General features: G+C 42.5%; 1 protein-coding gene across 1 annotated transcript in view; it reads right to left on the bottom strand.

The window, feature by feature from the left end:
• The window catches only part of cpne4a (copine IVa), a 100346-nt gene extending 88932 nt beyond the window's left edge, over positions 1 to 11414 (bottom strand). The window contains exon 1 of the mRNA XM_030749479.1: positions 11248 to 11414. The gene's annotated coding sequence lies outside the window, so the exon portion shown is untranslated. The remainder of the gene's footprint in view (positions 1 to 11247) is intronic.
• Positions 11415 to 12024: the final 610 nt, after the last annotated feature.

Raw genomic sequence — 12024 nt, forward strand, 5'->3', positions numbered from 1 at the left:
CTCATCTTACATTTTTTCAGCAATGCGGAAAGAAATTTCTATTCAGTGTCAAAGCTTTGAGATAGCAATACACCAAACACCGGTTTTTCAAAAATGTGTCACAATCAGCAAACAGATAAGACTCTAAAGATCATTATGAGATACATTTCATCCAAATCCGTTGTGATTTACACCCACGCACAGCACAGAGGAGTTGGTTATTACTGCTCTGCTTCAAAAATCTGCATGACAACCTTTCAGGTCACAGCTCACATGTTTAGATTTCAGTGCTGTGATTGGTCCACCTGCATCATCCTTCCCACTGTCACCAAGTGCTGCTCATAGGGGGTCGTTTTGACTGTTGGGTTTTCTCTGTATTATTGTAGGCTCTTTACCCACAATACAAAGCGCCTTGAGGCGACTGTTTGTTGTGATTTATATAAATAAAATTGAATTGAATCATCGACAGCTCATTTTTAGACTTGTCTGACCACGTGGCGTTTTTTACATTTTGCAAAAACACCAAATGTATTTTGAAGATATTTTGGTTTTTTTTCCTGTTATGACTGGAAAGGAAACATCTTCACTTTCAGGTAGATTTTTTTTTTTTTCAGTTTGGCTGCACACAAAACATGAAAACGCAGAAGATCCATATCACTGTTACAGACCCACTGCCTGCAATCACCTCAGGGACTCAGCTCAGAGACAGTTTATTAACTTTTTGTCACACTTTTTAAATAATTTTCCTCTCTCATGATTCCTGCATAGGGATGTGGACATCATAAATTCATGCTGCTCCAGGCATTAAATCATCAGGTGTCACACGAGTTGATCTAATGGAGCGTTTCTCTCCGTTCTCCAGATAAAACAAACCTCAGCTTCCACATTGTTTCTCTCCTTCAGTGAACCTGCCACTGTCTCCTGTTCAGCCTGTTTTAATGAGCTGCAGCTCGCAGAGACCCTGGAGAAAAAATGACCTTTGACTCTCTTCACTCAGCTCTTTTAATGCATCACCACATCTCCAGCACACACAGTGTCACCTTCACTGTCACTCGAACTCCACACAGAAAGTTTTCAGCTCCAAAGTTTTCAGCAGCTTAAACTTAATGCAGAACATCCAGCGGCTGATTCGTGTTCACGTTTCACCGTCAGGCAGCGCTGCCGGTCCAGAGGGTACAAGAGAGGCTGGAGAAAAAAAGCCTGGATTACTAAATCTAAAGAGCAAACATGTTGTTTGACTGCCTTTCTGACCTGTAAAAGCAAGACCTGCAACAGACAAACTGTTAGAAATTACTGCTGCAGAATAATTTGAGAGTAAGGTTTTTGTGAGGTCGAGGTAAAGATCACAGTTTGGCTCAAAGCTAAAGTTTCAGGTGGACTGCTAGCAGCTACCCCGACCTCCTCCCACATACACGGGCCAACCTGTCATTTTTGTGACCAGAGACAAGCTCCCAAAAACATCACTATTGTCAGCCTCTGCAGCTTTTTATCAGCAGTACAAAAATCTATATAAAAATAAGTTAAACAAGCTGTTCAATAAGCTGCTGCTTTAAAAAAAAAAAAAAAAAAAAAGATGCACTCTTATTGATTTGACTGCTTTGAAAGAGTGACTTTAAGTCTCAATCAATATATTGAGGATTAATAGACATATTTACAGCTGCAGTTTGCATAATGATGCTGTAGTTTAGCCAAAGTGAGCTGTAAATGAAGTAGCAGGTGTGCACAGATATGTGTTATCAAGCTTATTTAAATGTTGTGGAGCAAGATGTCAGTTCCACCATATACTTATCCAGGAACAGTCACATGGAGGTGTTCAAGACCTGAAATGAGACGCTGATCTTTCACCATCCATCCACGTGCTGCCTGCTGATCTTTTGCAACACTGGTAATTAGAACCATTCAGTGCATAATTTTGTATCAGCAAATCTGTGGCAGAGGTTTTTATCCCCAGGGCCTGCATGCATGCATACATCCATCCATCCATCCGTCCGTCCAAGCATCAAACCATGCATCCATCCATCCATCTTCTCCACTGTTTATGCAATTCAGGGTTGCTCAGGGCAGGAGAATATCCCAGCTGTCACTGTAAGGTTAATTGGTGATTCTAAATTGGTCCTAAGTGTGTATCTGAGAGTGTGTGTTTCATGTAATGTAAAATGAGGAGAGGACCCAAATGCAAACTCCAACACAGACTGAATCACAAAAAGCAATTTAAAGTCCAAAATGCCACAAAATCAATGAGCTGAAGGGAACGACACTGAAGCAGGCTTTAACACACAGGGGAGGGTAACAGATGCTGTGACAACAAACAAAGGAGTAACAGGAATATATATATACTCATACTCACTCACACACACACACACACACACACACACACACACACACACACACACAGACACACACACATGCACAAAGGGCTAATCAGGGGGATGAGATAGAGCTAGGAAAACAAGGAGAAACTTATCAATGACAATGAGACAAAGGAAGTACAGCTGGGGGCAAAGTACAGGAGGCAAAGGACTACAAAATAAACCAGGAAGTAACTTAACAGGGAAACACCTGACACAGAGACTTGATGAGGATATACAAGGAGCCACTGGAGAGATTAAACTAATAAATATCAGAACATGATTGAACTCAAAGCACAACAGTGATTCTAACAGAACTCAGTATGAGAATAATCATAGAAACAATAACAAAAACCTACAACAATGATTGAAACTAAAGCCAAAGAACAGACCGTGACAGCTGCACGGCCCACAGGCTCCATCCTGCCCTGATGGGCCCACGTGAGGTCAACGAGGAATTACAATTCAAATGTAAATGAGTATACAACGTGCAGTTTGTCCCATTTCAGCCACCAAATGCCTTATTGTTTCTCGCCACTTTGTTGCTTTTATTTGTCTCTATCTTATTCTTTGAACTTTTGGATTTTTAAGTTAATTTAATTTATTTCTCAAATTCAGATCAAACTGTATCTTATTCTTATGCTTTTGGACAATCTGAAGTGATATGAAAATTTTTATAATTTCTTCCTACTTCATTTATTCTGTGTTTCTATGAAGCACTTTGTAACATCAGTTTTGATAAATGCTATACAAATAAACATTGTTAATTTTATGATTATTGTAAATCTAACCAGGAACTTTTTAGTACCTAAAGCTACTTAAGACCTTTGCTGCCTAAACATAACCAGAGAGTAAGCTAAAATAAAATGAAGTGCAAAACAAAAAACCTGCAAAAGTCAACATTCCCAATGTGACGGGAAGCAGAGTCGTGTACGCCACTCTGAGCTCTGATTAACGGATCGGTTGGTTTCTGTAACGGGACCGTTATGTCTCAATGGCCGATACTGCAGCAGCTGCCAGAGGACTTCTTGCATGCAATGGACGGATACTGAAGGCATGATATTACAATGCAAGGTGAGGCTACAGAGTAAAGTGTGTAGGAAACACTGCACAGAGCAGGATGCAGTGAGTGGATAAATGAAAACAGTCTGGATGATAATGAAATGCTGCTCTAATGAACTGTGGGTCTGCCAGATGTAGGTACGTGAGTGAACATGGGAGTTAAAATGTTTGTGAGGAACATAATGATGCTTGAAAAGGCAGCTGAAACGCCACATGGACAGTTATAGAGTTGCTGGTATGTTCTTGCTTGCATGTGTAGCTCCTCATCAGTCTTCTCTGACCTGCAGACAGCAGTGAAGTCATTCTGCTCTAAATTACAGTGTGAGGTGTGCAGGTGGATGCAGCTCCAGCTGAATCCTCCCACCTGCTGAGGCTCGCTGCACGCTGACATCCAACAGCAGATTAAAGAGACGCTCGTGAAAATCACATCACACAGATCCCAGTGCAGCTGCAACACCACAACCCAGTTAATAATTCATGTCATTCAGAGGCGTGAGCTCGGCGCTCTGCTCACTGACGGCGGCGGTTTCTGAGTAACGGCGCTGGTTTCAGCTCAGCGATGAGCAAATAAAATGTTTGTGTGGAAGAATAAAAGCTATCAGCTTCATGCAGACTGCAGGGAGGACAGGCCAGAGAGGAAAACACAGTCTGCTTTACTATTTCATGGACCCAGAGAGGTGATTCAGGGTCAGTTTGTCCCAAACACGACATCAGCTGCAGCCCACACTGCAGCAGAAGGAAAGTCACAATATCCTGTTACAGGCTTATTAAATATTATTATGTGTTCTCCTCAAAGGTCAACAATCCCATGAAGCACCGAAGTCACTCAGTTATTACACTTCAAGGCTCCTGATTCAAATGCTGTCAACCTGTTATCAGCTGATTCCAGCTACAGTTACTGCTTTTATTTAGAAAGTTCAGTCACTGCTAACAGTTAATCACTTCCTTCTGCTTTCATGTTTCCACATGTGGCGGTTCTTGAGGCGCTTCGTTCAGCTCTCTCCACAGGCTCTCTCCTCAGTTTCTGAAAGGTTAAGAAGAACCTGCTGCAGGTGGAGAACCACTAAGCTGAGCTCAGAGCAGAACAAACATCACTGACCGCAGAACGAGACTGTGGAGCTGGAACCTGCAGTGGGCTCATTCAGCAATCTGACTTCTTTTGAGTCTGTCATCAGAAAGAATGGCTTCCAGACCCAGAAGCTGCATCAGTACATACATATGCAGGCAGACGCTGCTCCGTGCTGCGGTGCAGGTGCGCAGGTTTAACACTTTAACCCTTTCCTTCCTACATTGCCCTCTTCTGGACTCAGGCTGCATAAAAGCAAGCATGGCATTTACAGTCAGTGTCTACACTTGATGCCTCAGAATCAGCTGATTTCTTTTGAACATTATCTTTAGTATGTTTAATGAAGCCATGCAAAATTTGACCATGTTTTCAGCGTACAAAGTGATGGGTCTAAATGTGGAATTTTAATGAATTTTCCAGCATTTTGATCCTTCACAACTTTAGAATTCCAGGGAAATATCCTCATTTAAGCTCTGCTCAAAACTGCACCCACATCAGTTTTACACCCAAGCTAAAAATCACTTTTCATGTCTGGCTGAGTTTCAGTGGAGTATTTTTTGTTTTATGGCTGTGATTTACTTTTATTTACAATGTTAACTGGTTGGAAATCAAATTCGATCACAATTTGAAAAATAATGAGAGGAAGAAAAATTTTAAAAACTCATTTTAAAATTCTCCCAGGTGGCTCTCATCCACAGCTTAATCATTATTCCAGGTGCAGATATAACACTGAGTTAGGAGTCTTTTTATGCTTGAATGATTCATGTGTCAGAGCGAAGTGGAAAACAAATCAAACTAAACAGTCAGGTATAAGGACTGGGCTGAAAATAAGTGAAAAAGCAGCTGATGTCCAAAGAAAACTCTGAAAGAACTGTTGCTCAAGAGCACTTTGAAAAACTAGAAGGGCACTCAGTAGAGCACATACTTCACCCGGTAAAGAATCCTTTTACAAAATCCTGGATCCACATCATGATCTGGATCACCACCAAAATCTAATCAACTGTTCCTTATACTATCCTCAGCAACTTCAGAAATTTTCATCAATATCTGTTCATAATTGTCCGAGTCGTCCCACTAACAGACAGACCGATGCAAACAAAAACATAACCTCCCTCCACTTATCGGTGGGCGCGGTAACTACAGGAAAGTCTGGCTCCTTGGATGAGGGGTGGCTGAAAACTTTTGCACAGTACCATAAATTGCCCAAAGTTTTTTGTCTCATCCGGAAACTAAATCGCTGAGAGTTGCTGGTAAATCTCAGGGATGAGCGAGTAAGGACAGAGAGACAGGAGCTCGACTGAAGTGAGCGACTTTAATTGGAGTGAATTGGAATGAGTGAACCTTCGTGGTGCTCAATATTTGGCTCCTGTGATTCATGACTGCAGTGCATTATTCTGCATTCAGGGCAGGATGCAAAAACAGGACAGCTGCTTGGAGTTCATGCATTATTCACTGTTACCTCTGTGTTCACACGGCTTAAACAACCCAGATCAGCTCCAGTCATCGTGTTCCTTATTTGCAGCAGTTTGTCTCCAAGAGCAGCACAACGCAAACAAACTTATGGCTGCTTAGAAATCGACTGGATTGGTGTTAATGTGGGATTTATTCAGTGTTGGAGCCTTTTTAACAAGTTTGCTGACAGCTCTGTAGCACTCGGCATCACCAGCCTGAATCTAAATGTTATGAGATTCACTCTGAGCCTTTGAAGTTTAAGACAAAGTGTCAATAATTCATTGAAATACCTGAATGAATTACATTTTAATTCACAACTACAGGTGAAAAAAAAGTAGGAAGGAAACAAAAATAAGATGACAAATCATCACCAGCACAGGAAGCTCTGTGATTGGCTGATTGTTATTGAAATGCATTTTTTAGTCATTAACTTTTTAACACCAAAAGCTGCAGTTCCTCTAATGTTCACTAGGGGCTCCAGCAGCGAGTCGGTCCCCACAGACTCCCAAAAGCTTCATAGCAGAAATAAATATGTTTACAGCCTGATACAAAACACTGTGTGGTCTCATAGGAATGCACCCAATTCAATTAAGACTTAAAGTTTGCATTATTAGAGGCGTGGCCTCTTTGACTGACAGGTGGATGGTGACACAGGCGGCTGTAGCTGCTAGCTGTCTGCTCGGCTTCACCTCAGCTAAGTGGAGTCCCTGAACTGGACCGCTGGACCTGGAGCCTGCTGGAACAGGTCTGCACGTTGTATACTCATTTACATCTGTTGGACCCTTTTGGAGCATTTTTGAAGCAGTTATCTGACCAATAATACGACTGCTGTGGCTTCATTGGACTAGCAGACCATCCAAGAAGGCTGAGCTCCAACTTTGGTGAGAGAAATTCTTGAATTTTAGTTGGTCACTCTCAGCTCCCAAAGGGGAAAAAAAAAAAAAACATTATGACAGACCCAGAAGCTAAAACTGGGACTTCAAGTCTAAGTCCATCTTTCATCTACAGTCTGTGTTTTTTCTGTACTGAAGAGAAAAAAGAGGCTATCAGGCATTGCACTCTTCACTGCTCTGTACTACAGTACCCATGAGCAGCTGTTGCTATGGCGAGGGCTCCATCCCAAGCCGTGAGATCTGAGGCTCTGTTGGTCTTTGAGTGAACAGCACCGTGTGATCAGCTGATTTCTTCCACTCAGTCACAGCCTCCTCGGTCAGAGTGCCTCATTGTCATTCTCACCTGCTGTATGAATAACACGATGCTCTGTGAAGCTGTGAAAAACTGGGTACGTCATAGGCTCTACAGAGAGTCACTGTAAAATTATACTGAAGGGTCAGAATATAGTGAGGGATGACCCACAGACTCCTGTCCCACTGCCGAAAATACTCCCTGAGAACATGGATTAACCCCCCTCCCAACAAAAGACCAGCCGTTCCTGCTGTTGGCATCGCTACACGAACATGAAAATATGTGGAAAACTAAAAGCATTTCAATCTCTTGATAAACTGCTCAAATCATACAATAAAAAAACATATTATTGAAATTACACTGATTTAGCCGTTCTGTGTGTTGTGTAAATGGAAGTCTTTTGGACTCTCAGCATTTACTTGAATTTCATTCAAAGAAAAGTCCGATATCATGCAATAGTTTCATGTATCATGTAATGTGAGATCAGATATGTGGCCCATTAACTGAAGTGAACTAACGCCCCTGTTTTAGTGCATTACAAAGAAAGCCTTGCTAATATTATGTTCACTTCCTATGAGGGAGCTGACAGACCCAAATCAGTTGTTTCATGTATGTGACACCACCAGCAGGTGGCAGTAATGCATGTGACTTCACAATAATTATATAATAATAATTATGTAACAGAAGGGCTACACTGCAGCAACGGTGGAGATTTCATGGCTTAATGCTTTGCTAGCAGAATCATTGAATCTGCACCCTAAAAGCAGACGACACATACTTTATGCTATAACAGTTTGTCTTTGCAGAGCGCGCTTCATGTTTACCGACACTGCCCCCTGGTGACAGCACATAGCTACAACAGCCTGCACTTTAAAGTGCTCATTTTATGTAAATTCCACCTTCACAAAGTTGATTATTTTGTGTGACATTATTTGCCTTTTGTCACAGCCAAGTGTGAAGCGGCTGGGTGAATTTACCCCTCGATCTACTTTTCTACCCTATGGTAGCTTTGGGTAGTAACCAGAAGAACAATCAGCAGAAATGAGGCCCCCCAGGGCTGCCTGGGCTCAGCCTTTGGCAAAGGGTGCGGAGCTTGTTTGTTTGGGAGCAGCTCAGAGTAGAGCCGCTCCTCCTCCACATTGAAGGGAGCCAGTTGAGGTGGTTCAGCTTCTGACCAGGATGCCACTGAGGTCAGGAATTTTGAGCATGTCCCAATGGGAAGAGGCCCTGGGGCAGACCCGGGCCACAGTGGAGAGATTATGAGAATACCTCTGTGCTGCTCCAACTGCTTTTTTTTTTTTTTTTTTTTTTGTAAATAAAAATTTGTAGAAATCCGAGGTCAAACTGGAAAAACCACCGGCAGTAATGTAGGCGAAACTCACTGACCTACTCCTCTGAACCAGTGTTAATTTCATTGACGAAATATTTTCGTCAAAGTTTTCGTCAACGACCCTTTTTTTCATGACGATAACGAGACGATAACCAAATAAAAACTACCTAAAATGATAAAAACTATAACAAAATCAATTGACACTTTCGTCAACGAATGAAAACGAGATGAAAATGCTTGGCGGGGACGAAATCCAATCAGAACTTATTGAATTTTGTGACAGAGCAGGAGAAGTTAGGAAAACATCCAATTAAACGCACAGGTGCGCAAATTTTCTCTAAACCCGGGAAGACCAAACTAGCCTGTGATTTGTCTTTACTTCCGATAGAACTAAGTTATGTAAACAATGTCAGCAGGGAGAAAGAGAAGAGCCGATGTATGGACACATTTGTCCTTCGATGCAAAACAAAACGATCAGTGGCAGCTCCAGAAATGTTTTTCTGCAGGTGCTGGGGCGGGGGGGGGGGGGGGGCTAAGCATTTTACTGAGGGTGCTATGATGAAGGATCATTTGTTCTTTCAGTTCTCAACACCCACAGACACAAGCTATTTTCTTGAGGGTGCTACGAGGTCCTATGACTTTTCCAGGGGGAGCTATAGCACCTCCTAGCACCCCCCTGGCGCCGCCACTGAAAACAATGTGTCAACCATGTGGGGCGACTATCTCGGGTAAAAACACGACAAATGTAAACAACCAGTCACCCAGATCTCCATGCAAAGGTCAGCATTTTAATGTCATGCAGGGTAAAGTGTTTTTCCCAGCTTAGCGTTTGCGTTTAGAGAAAATCTCCACACCGCGGTGGATCAGCCTTTCCTAATCGTAGTCCTGAACACTGCCCTGTACCTTTCAGAGCGTCCTGCTGTAAAACGCTCCTATTATCTCAGTAAGGTGTGTTAATGATCAGGTGTGTGGGAAGCAGGTGAAACGCTAACGTTAATGTTATTAATAATATTCCATAACTTTGAATAAATGTTTAATTTTTTCTAAGTGTGTATAATGACTAATTCAAGGGAACTGAAGAAAAAGCATTTACATTTTACACCCTTTATATTTTAGTCGACTAAATCGACTGTAGATTTAGTCGACTGTATTCTTATGATAATTTCATCGACTAAAACTAAAACTATTCAGATACAAAATTATGACTAAAACTAAATCAAAATTTGCTGTCAAAATGAACACTGCTCCGAACAACATTTTGCTTGATGATCTGGTTTTCATGCTTTCTCACATGCCGAAAGCAGAACATCGTCAAATCATATCAGCCTGAAGATCACCAAGAAATGAATGAAATGCACTCCAGCCAACACTCAGAGCGAAGCATCAGCTTTACGGCTTCTCCAGCCTGTAAGTACAACTTAAAACGTAGTTTAGAAATAAGATTAGAAAAAATTAATTTGGAACTTTGAACTTTTCTCATCCTGAAAAAATAATAAAATAAATCCTGAGGATGTGAGCTCAGTGGAAGCTGCGGCCCCGAGGCCCCGTGAGGCGTTCACTGGCACTGTAACCAGATATTTTTAGCTGAATTTAATGTCTGATTATGCAGCTGCAGCACACATTTATCTGCTCGTGTTTCACAGGTTTTTACATCCCCGAGCATTTCATCGCTGTTCTTCATCTCATCACCTCCGTGCTGCGAATCAGCGGAACTTCAAAGAAAATCTTAAAGTTTCCTCTCAAGGTCCTCACCGTCCGCTCACACCGCAAAACACAGAAATCAGGCTGATAGATTTTTCTTCCGGCTTGAGCAATATCATGTCCACAGAGCACCACAAACTATCACAAAGATACACGAAAGAAGCAAAAACCTGACCACAAAATAATGTGCTCGTGAGGTCATCAGCGCAGGAGCAGAGAGATTAGAAGGTGCTGCTGTGTAACCTGCTCCAACAACACCGAGCAGGCAGAAGATTCACACAACAAACCACGAGAGAAACCTGCACGACACACACGCCTGCAAATCATCTGAATGAAACCCACGCAGAAAACATCAACATGCTATAAAATATGTTAAAGAATAAATGATAACTAATGGTTTATTGATCAAATGAGAAATTCCCTTCTTCTTCTTCTTCTTAAATGTTAATAACTGATCACTCTGTGTATGCCATTCATATTTTAAATAATTATCCATCTTATCGATTAATGAACCAAACACACAGTGACTGAGGATAAACTCTTCTCGGTGTTTTCTATTAAAGGCTTCAGCCTCACTGCGCTCTGATGAGTCAGAGCTAATAAAGCTTTTCCTCATTATCCAAATATTGGTAAAAAAAAAAAAAAAAAGTCCACAGAGAGCTCTCTGTGGGATCATAAATCAATAGCTGTGATGCTCCCTCAGCCGGAGCGAACATCTCAAAAAGAAAGAAAACCTGCGAAATATTTCAAAATAAAAGCCCGCTCCTTTCATGTCCACAGCACTCAGTAAATAGTCCCATTCTGCCTCATTTCCAGATATCTGAAAAGCATTCGGCCAATAGGAGCGCTCCAAAATTTACACTGGAACAATTCAAACGTTTTTTAAGCAATTTGATGCAAAAACTGGCACTTTAAAATGAGCACAAACTAAAAACATGATAAGAAGAAAATGAAAGTGAATGATTTGACTCTGAGGTCCTCAGAGTCACGGAGGGAGGGAGTCCACAGTCTGAGCTTTGATTCCATCGCCTCTCATGAAGATTACAGAGTGCAAACAAAATAAAAGAGAAATGTGAGTAAATCCTCAGGAAGGTGAAGCTCAGAGTTTCTGCGCTTGTTTTTACCTGATCAGATGTTCGTGGAGAAGAAGCAGCTCCAGAGCGAGAAAAGCATCCGAAAGTTTCCTCTCTCAGCTCAGACGGACTGAACTGAGATCAGCTGCGCGCACGGACGCACGGCTTCACCATCCTCCTCCTCCTCCTCGGTTTCCTCCTCCTCTTCCTCCTTCTGTGGCTGCTGGAGAGCCTTTCCAGCTTCCAGCCACCTCTCCCAGTTTTATAGCGGGGGAAGCCTCACACACACTCACACACACGCACACACCGGCTGAGCGGAGGGAGCGGGCTGCAGCGCCCCCTGCAGGCGTCGCACAGGCAGCACAGGCACAGCTAGAAAGGGGGGCTCAAGGGTCCACAGTGGAGACAGGCAGCACTTCAACTTCAAGATTCCAACACCAGTGGCAGTCCGAGGGTGCTCTGGGACTTTTCCCCCCTGGTGGTTCAAATTCCAGATGTTTTTCAATCCATCTCAGTCCATTCAAGGGTGGAAATGCTATTTTTCCAGTACATGTCAGTCCAGGAATTCGAACCAGCACCCTCTCACACACACACACACACACACACACACACACACACACACACACACACACACACACACACACACACACACACACAGCATCTGTGACAAACTGCACTCTTCGCCTCTAGCCACTCACTCCCCGAACCACCAGATGTCAGTGTGATGCTGACTGCGAGGAGGAGGGAGGCGAGGGGAGCAGGCTGCAGCTTTCTGAGGCTTCTTCCTGCCACCAAAGATTTCAACACTCTTTGTATCTTTTAAATTTA

This window comes from Archocentrus centrarchus, chromosome 16, assembly GCF_007364275.1.
Source record: "Archocentrus centrarchus isolate MPI-CPG fArcCen1 chromosome 16, fArcCen1, whole genome shotgun sequence".
Classification (NCBI taxonomy): Eukaryota; Metazoa; Chordata; class Actinopteri; order Cichliformes; family Cichlidae; genus Archocentrus; species Archocentrus centrarchus.